The 20,500-nt window shown below is 39.1% G+C and overlaps 1 protein-coding gene across 1 annotated transcript in view; it reads left to right on the top strand.

Moving 5' to 3' along the window:
• CNTN5 (contactin 5) overlaps window positions 1-20,500 on the top strand; it is a 642,146-nt gene that overhangs the window by 428,895 nt on the left and 192,751 nt on the right. The gene's annotated exons all lie outside the window — the stretch shown is intronic.

Genomic DNA, 20,500 nt, shown 5'->3' with positions numbered 1-20,500 from the left:
CTTGCCAACTTCTGATGACCAACCACTGCACTCCTCATCTTCAAGGCTTTAGTCTCCTTTACAAAACTTTTTGAACCACCTCTGCACTGTTCGCTTGTAAGCAGTTCCTGGGCCAAACATGTTGCTAATATTGTGAGTTGTCTCCAGTATTTTATGAACGATTTCGAATTCAAACTTAAAAATCCCTCAAATTTTCTCTTTTCTAACATAATTTATATCCAGTTCCAGTTCAGTCACTCAATCATGTCCAACTCTTTGTGATTACATGGACTACACCACACCAGATTCCCTGTTCATCACCAGCTCCCAGAGCTTACTCAAATTCATGTCCATCGAGTTGGTGATGCCATCCAACCATCTCATTCTCTGTCATCCCCTTCTCCTGCCTTCAGTCTTACCAGCATCAGGGTCTTTTCCGATGAGTTGGCTCTTTACATCAGGTGGCCAAAGTAATCACATTAATATCACACTAATTAATCAACAATAACAAATTGGGTTAAGAAGTTTGATTTTTTTGTTCTGAAGGATAGAAATCTGATTGATGCATGTATGCAACAAAAGAAACATACAAGACCAGGGATAATCAAAGAGGGCTTCTCAAAGAAAGTGGCACTTAAACTAAGAACTAGCCAAAGGGAAGATGGTTACAGAGGAGTGAAGGAACATTCTAGACTCAAAGCTTTGTTGCTGGCACTGGTGTGCTGCATTTTTTTCATTCAAGGAACAAAAAGATTCATTAAGAGCTCTGTATCTGAAAAAAATAATTTGCCTTATCGGTGAAGAATGAAGCATGAAACAATGCCTAACATATGGTAGAGGCTCAGCAAATATTTAGCAAAACTGAAAGAAGATAAAACAGACAAGCTGGCTCGATCCCTGGTTTGGAAAGATCCCCTGGAGAAGGGAATGGCAACCTACTCCAGTATTCTTGCCTGGAGAACCCCATGGACTGTGGAGAGCCTGGTGGGCTACAGTCCATGGGGTCACAAACAGTTAGACACGACTGAGCAACTTTCAATCACTCACTCACTCAACAAATATTTCAGTAAATGAAAGAGTGAAAACCAGTTGTTAGTACAGGAGTATGAAGCTCAGTTGGTAGCTGAACTTTCTATGAATCTAGAGGTCAAGACTGACCTAAAAACCGCAAAGATGAATCTTATTTAAAGATGCCAAAGGTAATGATGTGCTTTTAAATGGCCATCCTCCAACCACCTGAAAAGGACTATGAAATTTTAAAGAATGATTCATATTATTTTAGTCAATTTTGATATTATGTAAGTATTTTTACTTTTAAAATGCATGAAGAACCACAATGTTGTCTCTCAAAGTAAAGCAAATATGATTTAAATAATTAGATTTATTGATATATTCCCAAATAATATTATTCTCATTGAAAGCAAATATACCTTATTTTCTTCCTCCATATCAGGTTAGATTTAAAATTTGTAGCTAATCTACATCCATATAAATATCTACCACTCTTATTTTTACCTTATATTTTGTGTTCATACTGGCTGGCCTTCTTTCCATACCTATGCCCAAAGTCACTCTAGTATCAGTTGTAACTGTTATTCCCTCTGACATGAATATTATTCCATATTCTGAAAAGTATGGCCACCTCCTTCTTATTATTTAGAAGTTAACTATCTGTGACCCAGTGGACTGTAGCCCACCAGGCACCTCTGCCCAAGAATACTGCCCAAGAATCCCTCTCTCCAGGCAAGAATACTGGAGTGGGTTGCCATTCCCTTCTCCAAGAAGTTAGCTATGTTACTATGTTAAAAGACTTTCCCAAGAGAATATGACTCAAGTAAGCCAGTATGGCACAGTGCCTGGCTCATATCAGGCACTCCAAAAATAATAGATAATATTATTTTTAATGTCAAATAGCAAATGCCAACTGAATGCCTTCTATTATTCTTAGTACAATGATAGCCACTTTACTCAGTTTTAATTCTTATACATACCACATAAACATTTTTGTTAAGTTGCCCTCCTGCTGCTGCTGCTGCTAAGTCACTTCAGTCATGTCCAACTCTGTGCGACCCCATGGACTAGAGCATGACAGACCTCCCTGCCCCTCACCATCTCTCAGAGTTTGCCCAAGTTCACATCCATTGCATCAGTGATGCCATCCAGCCATCTCATCCTCTGATGCCTTCTCTTCCAGCCCTCAATCTTTCCAGGCATCAGGGGGTTTTCCAATGAGTCGGCTGTTTGCATCAAGTGACCAAAATACTGGAGTTTCAGCTTTAGCATCAGTCCTTCCAATGAGTATTCAGGTTGATTCTTTTTAAGATCGACTGGTTTGATCTCACTGACCTAAAGACTCTCAGGAGTCTTCTCCAACACCACAGTTTGAATGCATCAATTCTTTGCTGCTCTGCCTTCTTTGTGGTCCAACTCTCACAAACTGTACATGACCACTGGGAAGACCATAGCCTTGACTATGCAGACCTTTGTTGGCAGAGTAATATCTCTGATTTTTTGAAATACTCTTTCCTGCCAATAAGCAATCATCTTATTTCATGACTGCAGTCACCATCTGCAGTGATTTTAAAGCCCAAGAAAAGGAATTCTGTCACCGCTTCCACTTTCTCACCTATTTGCCCTGAAGTAACATTAGCAACCCTGATTTTACAAATGGATTATTCAGAGATATTAAATTGCTTGCCCAAATCACTCAGCCTGTAAGTGGCTGAGTCTGTCCAAATTTTTTTTTTTTTTAAAGAAAAGAAAACCTGTGTGGGAATTTTTTTTTTTTGGTACTGTATAGTTTTTTTTTGTTGTTGTTGTTGTTTAAAAGAAAGGAAATGTACAAATAATGCAATTAACAGACTTACATCAAAGAAATTAAGGTGGTTGTACTAATATGATTTTTGTCTGGACAACAGCTTCATATTTCTCCAATCCTTTCTATTTGTGACATTGCTTAAACCCTAAACTCAACTGAAATTTTAACTTACACTTGACTTCCTTATGTGCATTTGTCAATATGACTTAAAATTTCTGAAATACTGATAGTTATTCCCTACCACCTAAATAAGTCTTGTTAGTAACCAGGTGTTTTTCAGAAAAGTTAAAAAGGAATCAGTGAATATCTCAGGGCACTGAGAAAGATTTTATATTATCTGTCATCCTTAAGGGAGGACACAGTGGCCTGTGCATCTATGCTTGGGTGCAAATTTGAAACTGGGAAGCTGGGAGCCTGTCTTTTTCTAAGAAAGATCTTGATAAGCAGAAAATGTCAAGGCAACTTCAAAAACAAAGGAAGGAAGAAAGAAAAGAAAGAAAGAGATAGAAAAGGTAAAAAAGCCCACACATTCTCTGGGGTTTGGGGCTTACAGTAAGAGAGAAAAGAAATCATGAAACATAGCCTGAGACTGAGAGAAAAGTTTGGAATGATGGATAAATAGGTGAAAAATATCTTAGAAATTTAGTCCACACTATTTTATGGGTAAAGGAGATGAGGCACAGAATTGAAATAAAGGTTATTTAACAAGTGCAAGCAGAAGTGGGGTTTTGTACTTACTGTCTAAAATACTTTACCATACCCTACAACAGCATAGATCAACTGATTAAAAAATAAAAATAAATCAATTAACTCATGTTGATTTGTTCTGTTCAAAAAGTAAGTTGAGCTAAACTGTGGAAGAGTTACTTTCTAAGAGGGAACTAGTGAAAAAAAAAAACAATAAAGGGCACTCTTTTAATATTAAAGAGCTTAGCTACGGTCAAGCTTTCTAATTAGGTCAGTATAATTTGAAATGGACTAAAAACCAGCCCAGGTTTCTAGGGCATATCAAAAATACATAATTTGGCCCTGGATGCTATTTGTGTGAACTTAGTGGTTCAGAAGAGCAATAATTTTTCTCAATTTCCTAAGAGATTTAGATATTTATACAGACAGCAGACTAAAAATAAAAAGCAAAAACTCACACAAACTCCAGGAATAGTAAAGATTCCATGTCTTCATAAATATCTGTCCTTTTTACTTTTAGTTTGGATTAGGATATATTGACAGATTTTGTGTCCAAGTTAACATGAAATGACAGTGTATTCAGTTCAGAACACTGTGAAAAGCTTCAGGGTAAATGATTCAATGGCATCTCAACTATGTTTTTGATTTAAAAAATTCTCAGTTTGGTGCTATATACAACTCCACCGCTTCTTTCAGCTTTAGAAACATATCAGTGGAAAAGTTAGAACTCAGTGTCGTCACTCTGAAAGCATTTACCTAGCTCTACCGTGTTTGGCTTTAATTTTTCCATCTTTGTAAGCTCAATTTCTCATTAGTGCTAAGCAAAATGCTCCCAGGGAGAAATGAAAAAATGCATTTAGTTGAGATGGGTTTTTACCAAACTATTCAAGAGCTGATAAAGAAGAAATAAATTTAATGTAGAATATAAAAACATATTATAAATACACAGGTTTATATCTAGCTAATAAAATAGCATTTTCCAAAGTATGATTGAAAGAAAGAATATCCTATTAAGATTTGAGGTTTTTATTGTCAACAAGGAAAAACTCACATATTCATGCTAATAGACACACCATTGTACTATGCAATGTACCTAAATCTGTGAAATAATAAAAAACAGTGGAAAAAAAAATAGATTCTTCACAAGATGAAAAGTGGATCATTATGAATAGAAAGCAGGATAGGTGTAGACATGAGGAAGCAGCTGGGAGTCTGAGATGTGATTGGAAAGGCAGAGAGAGATTGAGATTATGAAAGACATCATACATCATGCTAACAAGTTTGGGATTTTACCCTGAATGCAGGGTGGAGACTTGGGTAGGCATTAAGTCAATGATAATAGCATCATATACCACACTGAAGAAACCCCTGTGTTGAAATAGGGAGTGACCTTGTAATACAGGCAGATAGCAGAACTGCAAAAGTGCAGATGAATGTTGATGAGAGCTTCAAATATGGTTGTGGCAGTAAAAGAAAGTGGTAATTATATGTTAAATCTGAAACTCAGAGGTGAGAACAAAGCTGCTGCTAGCACCCAATCTCCTGTAGAGACACCTAAAACTTTAGGAACCAGGTAGTTCATCCAGGACAGAGGTAGCTGCTTCAGTTCTGCTTGCTGAAATATCATCCTAGCATTGTGTTACCTGCCCCAACCACATCCCTCTCCACTCATTTCTGTGTGTATGAAAGAGTAAGAGAGAAAAGGAAGACATCTTTTGCAGGCTTTGGCTTAGAGGGGATTGTGAGATCTTTTTTTTTTCCTTCTTATTTTCCCACCTTAAAATTCAAGTAAGGGCAAAAATTTCAAGGACAGTCACAGAAATTATAAAACCAGTGGCTCAGTGGTGAAGTATCTGCCAGCAAAGCAGGAGACAGGGTTTCCATCCCTAGGTCAGGAAGATCCCCTGGAGTAGGAAATGGCAACCCACCCCAGTATTCTTACCTGGAAAATTCCATGGACCTAGGAGCCTGGATGCCTACAGTCCATGGAGTCAAAAACAGTCAGACACAACTTAGCGGCTAAACAACAACAACAAATTCCTTATGGAACCCTTGCTTAGGCACCAGAATCACTGGTTGTCTTCTGGCCTTGTTTGAACAGGGGGAGGAGATAAATAAAAAGAGATGATGCCGTAACAAGAGGTATGGCAGGAAAGAAACTTGTACTCCCCACTTAGAAAAGCAAGACTTTGTGTTGGGTTGGATGGAGTTTGGAGAAAGGAGGCAACCATGAGTCTTCTGGGCTCCATGAACAAAGTCCCAGAGGGAGGAGCTGGCAAAGAGGGGGAGCCGCAGTGCCTGAAGAAGGGGTACCATCATAGAACGCTCAGGAAGAAGGCCCCACAGACTCACTGACCAGCTCGCAAGCACCGGTCTTTGGAGGTCTTCACCCAGAGCTACGACTGCATCCTACTAAGAACCACAATGGAAGTCGGAGGAGTAAGAGACACGGCTCCCTTCCAGCTCTCTCCTCCCTACAGTGACACACAAAGGAGAAGGAGAACTGGGGAGAAGAAAGAGAAAAGATGTGAACAAAGACCACTCTCCATTCTCCATGTAGCTGCAGAGTCCTGGGTTCAAGTCATTTGCTAGGAGCTGAGTGAGGGGAGGCTCAGAGATAAATGTGCCCTTTGTACAACTACAAATTATCTAAAAGCTGTGGGCACTTCTGGATGTTCAAAGAAAGTAGAAAAATGGATTAGACATGGTTAAAGGCAATGATTAGGAAAGGTCAAACCACCTCATGCTTTTTACCCACTGTGTTAGACTCTCCAGTAAGCCAAAGTCAAGGGAATAGATATAAGAAATGTTTAAAATAGGCAATAGATCTGGCTTGACCAATTTGTTATGATGAAAAAAAAAAAAACTAAATGATGATTTATGAGCTAATAGTCTGTATTTTACCCTGAACTTTAAAAAGGAAATACCCTTGGCTTTCCATCTTTGTGTAGTTATGGCATCTATAAAATAAAAGATTTTATGATGGTTCCTAATTTTGTTTCTATCACAGATTTCTCTGAGAAGTTGAGGAAAGTTACATAGTGTCTCCACACACAAAAAAAATGTACATAAACATTCAGAATTTTCCTTACAAATTCATCTAAAATAAGAAACATTGGTGTAAGAAGCCAATTTGAGGAAAACGATTGAGCATAGCTCAGCCTATGTTGTTTGTGTCTGTGACAAATGCTTGTAGTGATATCCTTCAGAAAGAGAATGATATAAGTGTGTGTTTGGGATTTTTGCTTTATTATGTTTTGTTTTGTTAATGGTGACACCTTCCAATATCTATTAATATCTCTGGCAAAGAGGCTTCCCCCCTTCCACCTCACCCTTTCTCCAGAGCCTGGAGGTTCTGACATGATTCAATGGCTCAGCATAAAAGCTCCTGCAGTTTCTTCAGTTTCCTTATATGATGCTCAGAGCCAGGGATGAGGTCCATTAATTAAAGTAAGTTCTGCACTTAAGCTTTCTCTCTCGCTTTCTAACGGCTGTCGAACACGTCTTTCTGGGTCACTTCCCTTCTCCATTCCCGCTAAACTGCGTCTGAAGGGAAGAGCATGGTGACAGCACAGCCCTCCTTGAGTGCACATTGCCCTTAGCTTTTTAAAAATCTTACTGATCAAGTTATAGAGTGTGAATTTCTCTTTTCCACCATCTGTAGGAAACATGTGTCTTCTCTTGTTACCCTTGGATTTCCACTTCTGTCAGCTTCTATCGCAGGTCAAAGCTGCCACTAAGCTTGTGATCTTATGCAAAGCTTTCTTCTGATGTATACTTTGGGTCAACTATAATAACTGAAAGTGAAGTATGAATTTTGGAATCCAGCAGACCAGCTCTAAAATCTTGATAGTCATTTAGCCCCTGCTGCCTCATTTTCTTCCTTTTCTTTTATCAAATGAGAGTAAAATTATGCCTGGGATCTTAGTAAGAATTAAAATGTATTAACAATTTTTAACAGGGCCTGGCAAATTGTAGGGCCACAATAAATAGTATCAAAACAAACTATATATCATTTTATTTTTTGAAGGGTGATTTGAAGTGCTCTCAACATCAGTATCTTCATCTGTAAGATAAATCAGTTTAAGTACATCCAGTTTATTTCCATCACCATTTATTGAGTACCAGCTATTGTGGAGTTATGAAGTAACTGAAGTAAGGGAAAGAGGTCACAAATGAAGCAGGAAGATACTGACAAGCAAGCAAATAACCAGGCAAAGAACCTGGCTGAAATCAAGGCACTGCCACTTGCTGAAGAGCCTTGAATAAAGCAATAAATGATGAGGAATGCTAGTTTTCTCATTAGCAAATGAGGTTAACAATACTCAACTAGCATAATAGTTAGCAACCTTATATGAAATAAGGTGTGGAAGGTTAGTATGACACCTCACACATAAAAAGTGATCAGTAAATGTTCAGCATTAGCATAACCATTTTAAGACCTATGTAGAGCCCAGCCTCTCTTATTGTTTGAAGTTGTCATCCCAAATTTTATCTAAAATCATAAATGTACCTATTTCTCATACTAATTGTACATTTTTATTATAGGATATTTTGAAATAGTTTTAATAACTGTGTCATTGAAAGTATTAATATAGTAGCAAATTTTTATTATATTTTTATGATAGAAACTTTTGTATGTATAATGGAAGGGATAAATTGGGGTTGACTGATTGTTATAACATTCCATTATATTATTTTCAACACTCTATTTTTTTTGATTATTTGAATCTTTTTTATTTTTATTTTTTTTAGTTCTCAAGTTTTAACAAGATAGCTTAAAAATGCTGAAATTCTAGTGCTCAGTGGATGTCATCATGGGCTGAGAAAAAATGTGACAAATGTTATTTTTCTTCTGAGGAAGTAAAAAACAAAGGCAGGAATAATCCTAAGTAAAGAGCATTGAGGAGGAGTTCAGGTGAGCAAGCTAGTGAGCAATATAAACAAGTAAGAATGTAAGCACTGAGAGGCACATGGTCTTATGACTAAAGCAACAGTCTCCAAATACAAGTCTGAACAATTCAGGAGAATGCAAGATATTCATCAGAAGATGAGTAAGGTGAAAGGAGAAAATCAAATATTGTTTTATTTATAATCATAGTTGTTGTTTAGCCACTAAGTTGTGTCCAACTCTCATGATCCCATTGACTGCAGCCCACCAGGCTCCTCTGTCCATGGGATTTCCCAGGCGAGAAAACTGGAGTGGCTTGTCATTTCCTTCTCCAAGAGATTTTCTCAAAGAAGACCCAGAGAGAACCGTGTATCCTGCATTGACAGGTGGATTCATTACCACTGAAACACCAGAGAAGCCACAATACCTAATTATTATATGTTTACAATGCACTTGGGGCTCAGAGGTTAAAGCGTCTGCCTGCAATGTGGGAGACCTAGGTTCGATCCCTGGGTCAAGAAGATCTCCTGGAGAAGGAAATGGCAACCCACTCCAGTATTGTTGCCTGGAGAATCCAATGGACGGAGGAACCTGGTGGGCTACCGTCCACGGGGTTGCAAAGAGTCGAACACGACTGAGTGACTTCACTTTCACTTTCACAATGCACTTAGTGTTATAAGTATAGCATTCCATGCGTGTATGTGTATGAGATACACAAGTTATTTACAAATGAAATAACACACACATATTTAAAATGCATTACAAAGAGTCTGGAGACCTGCAGAACAGAACACAAAGAGCAGGGCTTTTTGAAGTAATGATCATTTGGTAAAGACTTTCAACTGTTCTGGGCTTCTCCTGTGGCCCAGATGGCAAAGAATCTGCCTGAAAGGCGGGAGATTTGGTTTCGATCCCTGGATTGGGAAGATCTCCTGGAGAAGGGAAAGGCTACCCACTACCGTATTCTGGCCTGGAGAATTCCGTGGACTCTGTAATCCATGGGGTTGCAAACAATCGGACACGACTGAGAGACTTTCACTTTCAGTTTCAACTGCTTTGCTAAGTAATAAATATGTTATTTTGTAGACTAGAGAGAAGCAAGAAAATTTCAGGCAAAAGAATGAGCTGTAATTTGCCAGAGAGGATACATAGATAACAAAGAAATATGTGTAACTATATTCAACATAATAAACCATGGGAGAAATACAAGTTAAAACTGTAATGAGACATTATTATATACCTAACAAGATGACTTTAAAAATTAGTAGAAATACCCAATGCTGGGTAATGCATTCATTCCTGCTACTAAGGAAAAATGATACAGATATTCTGGAAAACAATTGAAAATTTCTTATAAAACTCTATATTCAATTATTATATGACCCAGAAATTATAATCTTGGGCATTTATGCCAAAGAAATGAAAATGTAGGTTCATTAATAAACCCTGTTCAATTCAGTTCAGTCGCTCAGAGGTGTCCGACTCTGCGACCCCAAGAACTGCAGCATGCCAGGCCTCCCTGTCCATCACCAACTCCCGGAGTCTACTCAGACTCATGTCCATCAAGTTGATGATGCCATCCATCCATCTCATCCTCTGTCATCCCCTTCTCCTCCTGCCCCCAATCTCTCCCAGCATCAGGGTCTTTTCCAATGAGTCAACTCTTCGCATGAGGTGGCCAAAGTATGGGAGTTTCAGCTTGAGCATCAGTCCTTCCAATGAACACCCCAAACTGATCTCCTTTAGGATGGATTGGTTGGAACTCCTTGCAGTCCAAGGAACTCTCAAGAGTCTTCTCCAACACCACAGTTCAAACGCATCAATTCTTTGGCGCTCGGCTTTCTTCATAGTCCAACTCTCACATCCATACATGACTACTGGATAAACTGGATAAACCTTAACTAGACAGACCTTTGTTGGCAAGATAATGTCCCTGCTTTTCAATATGCTACCTAGGTTGGTCATAGCTTTCCTTCCAAGGAGTAAGCATCTTTTAATTTCATTGCTGTAGTCACCATCTGCAGTGATATTGGAGCCCCCCAAAATAAAGTCTGACACTGTTTCCACTGTTTCCCCATCTATTTCCCATGAAGTGATGGGACCAGATGCCATGATCTTAGTTTTCTGAATGTTGAGCTTTAAGCCAATTTTTCCACTGTCCTCTTTCACTTTCATCAAGAGGCTTTTGGTTCCTCTTCACTTTCTGCCATAAGGGTGATGTCATCTGCATATCTGAGGTTATTGATATTTCTCCTGGCAATCTTGATTCCAGCTTGTGCTTCTTCCAGCCCAGTGTTTCTCATGATGTACTCTCTGCATAGAAGTTAAATAAGCAGGGTGACAACATACAGCCTTGACGTACTCCTTTTTCTATTTGGAACCAGTCTGTTGTTCCTTGTCCAGTTCTAACTGTTGCTTCCTGACCTGCATACAAGTTTCTGAAAAGGCAGGTCAGGTGGTCTGGTATTCCCTTCTCTTTCAGAATTTTCCACAGTTTATTGTGATCCACAGAGTCAAAGGCTTTGGCATAGTCAATGAAACAGAAATAGATGTTTTTCTGGAATTCTCTTGCTTTTCCCATGATCCAGCAGATGTTGGCAATTTGATCTCTGGTTCCTCTGCCTTTTCTAAAAACAGCTTGAACATCTGGAAGTTCATTCTTCACATATTGCTGAAGTCTGGCTTGGAGAATTTTGAGCATTACTTTTCTAGCATGTGAGATGAGTGCAATTGTGTGGTAGTTTAAGCATTCTTTGGCATTGCTTTTCTTTCGGATTGGAATGAAAACTGACATTTTCCGGTCCTGTGGCCACTGCTGCGTTTTCCAAGTTTGCTGGCATATTGAGGGCAGTACTTTCACAGTATCATCTTTAAGGATGTGAAATAGCTCCACTGGAATTCCATCACCTCCACTAGCTTTGTTCGTAGTGATGCTTCCTAAGGCCCATTTGACTTCACGTTCTAGGATGTCTGGATCTAGGTGAGTGATCACACCATCATGATTATCTGGGTCGTGAAGATCTTTTTTTGTACAGTTCTTCCGTGTATTCTTGCCACCTCTTCTTAATATCTTCTGCTTCTGTTAGGTCCATACCATTTTTGTCCTTTATCAAGTCCATCTTTGCATGAAATGTTCCTTTGGTATCTCTAATTGTCTTGAAGAGATCTCTCCTCTTTCCCATTCTGTCATTTTCCTCTATTTATTTGCATTGATCACTGAAGAAGGCTTTCTTATCTCTCCTTGCTATTCTTTGGAACTCTACATTCGGATGCTCATATCTTTCCTTTTCTCCTTTGCTCTTTGCTTTTCTTCTTTCTGCAGCTATTTGCAAGGCTTCCTCAGACAGCCATTTTGCTATTTTACATTTCTTTTCCATGGGGATCATCTTGATTCCTGTCTCCTGTACGATATCATGAACCTCTGTCCGTAGTTCATCAGGCACTCTGTCTATCACATCTAGTCCCTTAAATCTATTTCTCACTTCCACTGTATAATCATAAGGGATTTGATTTAAGTCATACCTCCGTGGTCTAGTGGTTTTCCCTACTTTCTTCAATTTAAGTCTGAATTTGGCAATAAGGAGTTCATGATCTGAGCCACAGTCAGCCCCCAGTCTTGTTTTTACTGACTGTACAGAGCTTCTCCTTCTGTGGCTGCAAAGAATATAATCAATCTGATTTCAGTGTTGACCATCTGGTGATGCCCATGTGTAGAGTCTTCTCTTGTGTTGTTGGAAGAGGGTGTTTGCTATGACCAAAATGCTATGCATTTTCTTGGCAAAACTCTACTAGCCTTTGCCTTGCTTCATTCTGTACTCCAAGGGCAAATTTGCCTGTTACTCCAGGTGTTTCTTGACTTCCTACTTTTCATTCCAGTCCCCTATAATGAAAAGGACATCTTTTGGGGGTGTTAGTTCTAAAAGGTCTTGTAGGTCTTCATAGATCCATTCAACTTCAGCTTCTTCAGTGTTACTGGTTGGAGCATAGACTTGGATTACCATGATATTGAATGGTTTCCTTGGAAACGAACAGAGATCATTCTGTCATTTTTGAGATTGCGTCCAAGTACTGCATTTCAGACTCTGTTGTTGACCATGATGGCTACTTCATTTCTTCTAAGGGATTCCTGCCCCCAGTAGTAGATATAGTGGTCATCTGAGTTAAATTCACCCATTCCAGTACATTTTTGTTCACTGATTCCTAGAATGTCGACGTTCACTCTTGCCATCTCCTGTTTGACCACTTGCAATTTGCCTTGATTCATGGACCTGACATTCCAGGTTCCTATGCAATATTGCTCTTTACAGCATCAGACCTTGCTTCTATCACCAGTCACATCCACAACTGGGTGTTGTTTTTGCTTTGGCTCCATCCCTTCATTCTTTCTGGAGTTATTTCTCCACTGATCTTCAGTAGCATATTGTGCACCTACCAACCTGGGGAGTTCCTATTTCAGTATCCTATCATTTTGCCTTTTCATACTGTTCATGGGGTTCTCAAGGCAAAAATACTGAAGTGGTTTGTCATTCCTTTCTCCAGTGGACCACATTCTGTCAGACCTCTCCACCATGACCTGTCCGTCTTGGGTGGCCCCACAGTGCATGGCTCAGTGTCATTGAGTTAGACAGGCTGTGGTCCATGTGATCAGATTGGCTAGTTTTCTGTGATTAAGGTTTCAGTGTGTCTGCCTCTGATGCCCTCTCACAACACCTACCATCTTTCCTGGGTTTCTCTTACCTTGGATGTTGGGTATCTCTTCATGGCTGCTCTAGCAAAGCTCAGCCACTGCTCCTTACCTTGGATTATGGGTATATCCTCATAGTCACCCCTCTTTCCTTGAACATGGAGTCAAACAAACCCTGTATGGAAATGCATATAGAAGTTCCTTTGTAATATCAAAAATTATAATCAGCCCTGATGTCCTTCAACAAGTGAGTGTTTAAAAAACTGCAATATATACATATATATATATACCATAGAATATTAGTCAGCAGTAAAATAAACTGTGGAGAAGGCAATGGCACCCCACTCCAGTACTCTTGCCTGGAAAATCCCATGGACGGAGGAGCCTGGAAGGCTGCAGTCCATAGGGTCGCTAAGAGTCGGAGACAACTGAGCGACCTCACTTTCACTTTTCACTTTCATGCATTGGAGAAGGAAATGGCAACCCACTCCAGTGTTCTTGCCTGGAGAATCTCAGGGACAGGGGAGCCTGATGGGCTGCCGTCTATGGGGTTGCACAGACTTGGACATGACTGAAGCGACTTAGCAGCAGCAGCAGCAAAATAAACTGTTAGTACATACAACAGCTTGGATGATTCTCCAAGGAATTAAGCTAAAGGAGTGAAAAAAATCAGCCCTCCCAAAGTTAAATATTATAAGATTTCACTTGTGTATGATTTTTGAAATGAAAAAAAGTAGCAGGACAAATTTGTGGTTGGCTGCAATTAGACCCAGGGGCTAGGGATGGTGGCGGTGGTGTGGAATGAAGGTGCTGAGGCTGTAAAAGGGAAAATGAAGAGTTTTTATAGTGTTAGAATTGTTCAGTGTCTTGGATGTGTTGATGGATACACAAATACAAAATGAAAACACTGTACAGAAATTAAAGCATGCACAAATGAATAAGTTAAAACTAGGAATGTCTAAATGTGATCAATTGATTATATTAATATCAATACCCTGATTGTAATATTATACTATATCTTTGGCTATACTACACTTTATGGCAACATATTAACATAAAGAGTTACTGAAAAAAAAAAGCATAAAGGGATATCACTGTACAGCTTCTTAAAACTACATATTTCTCATGTAATTATTATTTAAAATAGTAATTAAATAAGAAATTACAATAATTAATTAAATAAAAAGTAGTACTTTAGCAACAAAAAGTATAAGGATAAATCTGACAAAAGGTATCTAAGACCAGTTCAGTTCAGTTCAGTCGCTCAGTCGTGTCCGACTCTTTGCAACCCCATGAATCGCAGCACTCCAGGCCTTGCTGTCCATCACCAACTCCTGGACTTCACTCGGACTCACGTCCATCGAGTCCCTGATGCCATCCAGCCATCTCATCCTCTGTCGGCCCCTTCTCCTCCTGTCCCCAGCCCCTCCCAGCATCAGAGTCTTTTCCAATGAGTCAACTCTTCGCATGAGGTGGCCAAAGTACTGGAGTTTCAGGTTTAGCATCATTCCTTCCAAAGAAATTCCAGGGTTGATCTCCTTCAGAATGGACTGGTTGTATCTCCTTGCAGCCCAAGTAGACTTACAACTAAAAAATATTACTTAGAGAGATTTTTTTAAAGAATTGAATAAAAGGAAATATATCATGTTCATGGATTCTAAAGCAATATTGTTAGCATTAATTTGTCCTCAAATTGAGCTGTATATTCACTGAAATTCCTCAAAATAAAAATCTCGGTAAGTTTTTTTTGAAACTGAGAAGGTAATTACAATATGTATACGGAAATGCTAAGAATATATAATACCCAAAACAGTTTTGAAAAAGAAGAGCAAGTAGAAGGAACTATCTCATGTGACCTTACCACAGATCACACTGCTCCAGTAATCAAGACACTAGTAGATCAATGGACCAGCAGAGAGAGTTAAGAAGTTGTTGACCTACACTTACATGGCCAGTTGATTTTTGACAATGATGAAAAGACTGTGGAGGAAAGATAAGTCTTTTCCAAATGATGGCATGGAACTATTGGACAACCAATAATACTAGTAAAAGTAAAAGGGCTTCCCTGGTGGCTCAGGCATTTAAAAATCTGCCTGTAATGTGAGAGACTCCAGTTCAATCCCTGAGTTGGGAAGATACTCTGGAAAAGGAATGGCTGCTCACTCCAGTATTCGTGCCTGGAGAATTCCATGGATAGAGGTGATCTGGTGGGCTATAGTCCTTGGGGTCAAAAAGAATCAGACACACCTGAGCCACTCGCACTGTGCTAAATAAATATGTAGTTATGTTCATACCCCATAGCTAGTCCCAATCTTTCCATTTATCCTTCCCTCCTCTTACCCACTGGTAACTATAAGGCTGTTTTCTACATCTGTGACTCAATTTCTGTTCTGTAGATAAGTTCGTTTGTATTTTTTTCTTAAATTCCACATATAAACAGAAACATAAGCCAGATGATCTAGTCATCCAGTTCTAAGTATTTATCCAAGTGAAATAAATATTAATAAAATACATATATGCAAATACTCATAGTAGCTTTATTTGTAATACTCACAAGCTGAAAATAACATAAGCATCCACCAAAAGGTAAAAGATAGGAAAGTTGTGCCATCTATACACAATGGAATACTACTCAGCCATGAAAAGGAATGGATTATGATACTCAATTTAATCTTAATTATGCTGAGTGAAATAAAGAACAAAAAGGAGTACATGCTGATAAGATTCTATTTACATAAAACTTTGGAAAAGTGGGCTTCCTTGGTGGCTCAGAGGTTAAAGCATCTGCCTGGAATGCAGGAGACCTGGGTTAGATCCCTGGGTTGGGAAGATCCCCTGGAGAAGGAAATGGCAACCCATTCCAGTATTCTTGCATAGAGAATCCCATGGACAGAGGAGCCTGGTGGGCTACAGTCCACAGAGTTGCAAAGAGTGGGACACGACTGAGTGCCTTCACTTTCACTTTCACTTTCACTTTGGAAAAGTGCAAATCTACTCCAGTGATAAAAAGCAGATCAGTAGTTGACCCATGATAGGGGTGGGATGAGAAAGGGCTGAGTGGAGAAAGTACAGGTGACATATATGTTGATTATTTCAATTGTATTAATAGTTTCATGACTGCATCTGTATGTAAGAACTTTTCAGTTATATGCTTTTAACATGTGAACTTACTATATTCCTTACTATATTGTTGTTGTTTAGCTGCTGTCACTTCAGACACTTTTGTGACCTCATGGACTGTAACCCACCAGGCTCCTCCGTCCATGGGATTTCCCAGGCAAGACTATGGGAGTGAGTCGCCATTTTCCTTTCCAGGGATCTTACAGATCCAGGGGTGGAACCCATATCTCCTGCTTGGCAGGCAGATTCTTTACCACTGAGCCAGCCTCACTTCCCCCTTTATATCTGCCATCAGAGCTGGTCGTTTGGCTCTTTGAGGTCGTGCGGGCTTTCCTATCTGGAGGCCTTGCAGCATCATTCCCTGTGCTTTCCCAATCTTCTCCTAGTTTACTCTCTCTCACTCCTCAGGTTTCAGTGTCATACTTCCCTCAGAAAAGATTCATCAAACACCCAAAATAATTAAGGCTTTAGTAGTAGAAATTCTCCCTGGCACCACTTTTTCTCTTTCAAAATTTGTCATATATTTGACTTAAATTTTTGAGTAAATGTTCAATTACTGCCTACACACAGCACAAAAACACAACGGTTTACATATAATATGAGGTTAATACTTTTAAAGAACTAATTAGATATAATTATGGCAGTAATACATATAAGAACAAAGATTGAATAGTTTTAAGATCACACATAGGGATTCCTGGGTGGCAGTAGTGGTAAAGAAGCCACCTTCTAATGCAGGAGATATAAGAGATGAGGGTTTGATCCCTGGGTCAGGAAGATCTCCTGGAGGAGGGGATGGCAACCCACTCCAGTATTCTTGCCTGGAGAATCCCATGGACAGAGGAGCCTGGTGGACTATGGTCCATAGAATAGCAAAGAGTCAGACACCACTTCAGTTCATTTCAGCTCAGTAACTCAGTCGTGTCCGACTCCTTGCGACCCCATGAACTGCAGCATGCCAGGCCTCCCTGTCCATCGCAAATTGCAGGAGTCCACCCAAACCCATGTCCATTGAGTTGATGATGCCATCCAACCATCTCATCCTCTGTTGTCCCCTTCTCCTCCTGCCTTCAATATTTCCCAGCATTAGGGTCTTTTCAAATGAGTCAACACTTCGCATCAAGTGGCCAAAATATTCAAGTTTCAGTTTCAACATCAGTCCTTCCAATGAACACCCAGGGCTGATCTCCTTTAGGATTGACTGGGTGGATCTCCTTGCATTCCAAGGGACTCTCAAGAGTCTTCTCCAACACACAGTTCAAAAGCATCAAATCCTGCACTCAGGTTTCTTTATAGTCCAAATCTCTCATCCATACATGACTACTGGAAAAACCATAGCTTTTACTAGACAGACCTTTGCTGACAAAGTAATGTCTCTGCTTTTCAATATGCTGTCTAGGTTGGTCATACCTTTCCTTCCAAGTAGTAAGTGTCTTTTAATTTCATAGCTGCAATCATCATCTGCAGTGATTTTGGAGCCCCAAAAAATAAAGTGAGCCACTGTTTCCACTATTTCCCCATCTATTTCCCATGAAGTGATGGGACCAGATGCCATGATCTTAGTTTTCTGAATGTTGAGCTTTAAGCCAAATTTTCCACTTTAGTTCTTCTTCACTTTCTGCCATAAGGGTGGTGTCATCTGCATATCTGAGGTTATTGATATTTCTCCCAGGAATCTTGATTCCAGCTTGTGTTTCCTCCAGCCCAGCGTTTCTCATGATATACTCTGCATAGAAGTTAAATAAGCAGAGTGACAATATACAGCCTTGTCGTACTCCTTTTCCTATTTTGAACCAGTCTGTTGTTCCTTGTCCAGTTCTAACTGTTGCTTCCTGACCTGCATACAGGTTTCTGAAAAGGCAGGTTAGGTGATCTGGTATTCCCACCTCCTTCAGAATTTTCCACAGTTTATTGTGATCCACACAGTCAAAGGCTTTGGCATAGTCAATAAAGCAGAAATTGATGTTTTTCTGGAACTCTCTTGCTTTTTCAGTGATCCAGCAGATGTTGGCAATTTGATCTCTGGTTCCTCTGCCTTTTCTAAAACCAGCTAGAACATCTGGAAGTTCATGGTTCACGTATTGCTGAAGCCTGGCTTGGAGAATTTTGAATATTACTTTACTAACATGTGAGATGAGTGTAATTGTGTGGTAGTCTGAGCATTCTTTGGCATTGCCTTTCTTTGGGATTGGAATGAAAACTGACATTTTCCGATCCTATGGCCACTGCTGAGTTTTCCAAATTTGCTGGCATATTGAGTGCAGCACTGTCAAAGCGTCATCTTTTAGGATTTGAAATAGCTCAACTGGAATTCCATCACCTCAACTAGCTTTGTTCATAGTGATTCTTCCTAAGGCCCACTTGACTTCACATTCCAGGATGTCTGGCTGTAGGTGAGTGCATGCACATAAGATCACATATGTACTGGTCAGTGGCAGTGATTTGAATGTAACCCTCTCTGACTTTACAGCACATAGTCTTAATTTGTGATTAATGATTCCTAATGCTATATCCACTCTGATATGACACAGGGCTTTCCTGGTGCCTCAGCAGTAAACAATCTGTCTGCCAATGCAGGAGATGCGAGAGAGACAAGTGCAATACCTGGGTTGGGAAGATTGTCTGGAGAAGAAAATGGCAACCCACTCCAGTATTCTTGTCTGGAGAATAAGCCTTGTGGGCTACCATCCATGGGATCACAAAGAGTAATACACAACTGAGTGACTAAGCACATATAGGTTATACTCCCAGACAAGCACTTGGAAGGGTCTAGACTAGGCTGTGTTAACTGACAAGTAAGTCAAACATGGAAATGGAGAGTCCAGAAAATGATCCTGAAATTTGGAGATCAGAACTGGCATAAGTAATTTAGCAATAAATCCCTGCAAGATAGGGGTAAACACCATGGTGTCCTAGGTAGATTGTTGTACTAGATGAGTTACCAAAACAGAGATCCAATAATTAAGTGCAAGATGAGAAGCAAGACATTTCCAGGTCCAGGCAGAAACTTGGGGAGAGGTTTAGAGACCAGAATAGGGTGCCTTGATTCTAAGAACCAAGCTAGAATGCTGGCATGCATTACTAAAATTTCTACAATAGATCTTCACCTTACCACTCACTTAGCATCCCACTGCTAGTTGAAGGAGGTCTCAGTGGAATTGGTCTCCAGATCTGAAGATTCCAAATGTAAGAATCACATGGTAATAGCACAGGGAAGAAGATAAAGCAGCAGGAAATTGTAAAGAAATATTAATTAAATATTCAATTATCTAAGTATTTATGTTTGCAATAGCCAGACATTATAAGGTTAATTGCATTCATTGTCTATTCTATTTTTTTCTCTTTTCTAAAAAAAAAGTTTATCTGGTAAGGATTTGCAACTTTAACCAGTAGACAGGCTTTTGGTTAAATGACACTGCCAATTGACAGATTAAAAACATCATGATGTTCAAAATTCTTCATCCTCCAAATGGATCAGTGGCCTAAAGTACAGGAGTGTTCATAAACTATCTTTGTAATATATTGCCTTCTGTCAGTGAGAAAGGACTTATCTTAAATCAAGAGTTGAAATACTGCCAGTATCTAAGATACATTTATCTCTTAAAGGTGGTGAATTTTTAAGCCAAACTTCTCCCCTGCTAGATTAGAATTTATACCAGTAAGTAAAATCCAGACATATTTAAGATATTAACAATCTCACAAACTGTAGTAATTTAGCTGTATTTAAATAAAGTATGTCATTAGTAGAAGAGAAGACTTGTTTGTTTTTAAAGAGTATAATTTTTGCTTTCAAATACATCTTTTTGTAACATGTATATTTCTGTTACTAAAATGGAATAAATACCTTATATTCTATCTTTATAGAAACAGTCCTGAACAATAAACAGAATTTTTCATTGACCATCCTAAATAGATGGTATATCTTTAGAGACCACTGTTTTTTCCAAATGTCTCATTAATATCCCTCCTAGATATAAATTACAGTCAAGTCTTCTATTCCTAGGTTTGGCTTGCTTCTAAATTTGTCTCCCTTATCAACACATTGTAAATCAAATTTGATCCATATTGAAAGGAGTATAATGTTTTTAAACTGGTTTCTTTATGGATGACAATGTCAGTAAAATTAATAATCAATATTCAGCAGCCTAGTATCTAATCCAATTGTTAAAATTTCAATACTGTCCTTAGCCATCAGTTCTGGATTGATTGGCAAAATTGAATGCTAATTTAAAAATAACATATAGGATGTTGACTAAACAGAATTAGCCATTATTCTTATACCTTAAATAGTTTAATGTTTTCATGATGCCATGGAATAAAC

Source organism: Ovis canadensis, chromosome 15, assembly GCF_042477335.2.
Source record: "Ovis canadensis isolate MfBH-ARS-UI-01 breed Bighorn chromosome 15, ARS-UI_OviCan_v2, whole genome shotgun sequence".
NCBI lineage: Eukaryota > Metazoa > Chordata > Mammalia > Artiodactyla > Bovidae > Ovis > Ovis canadensis.
This window is presented reverse-complemented; position numbering and strand designations above follow the sequence as displayed.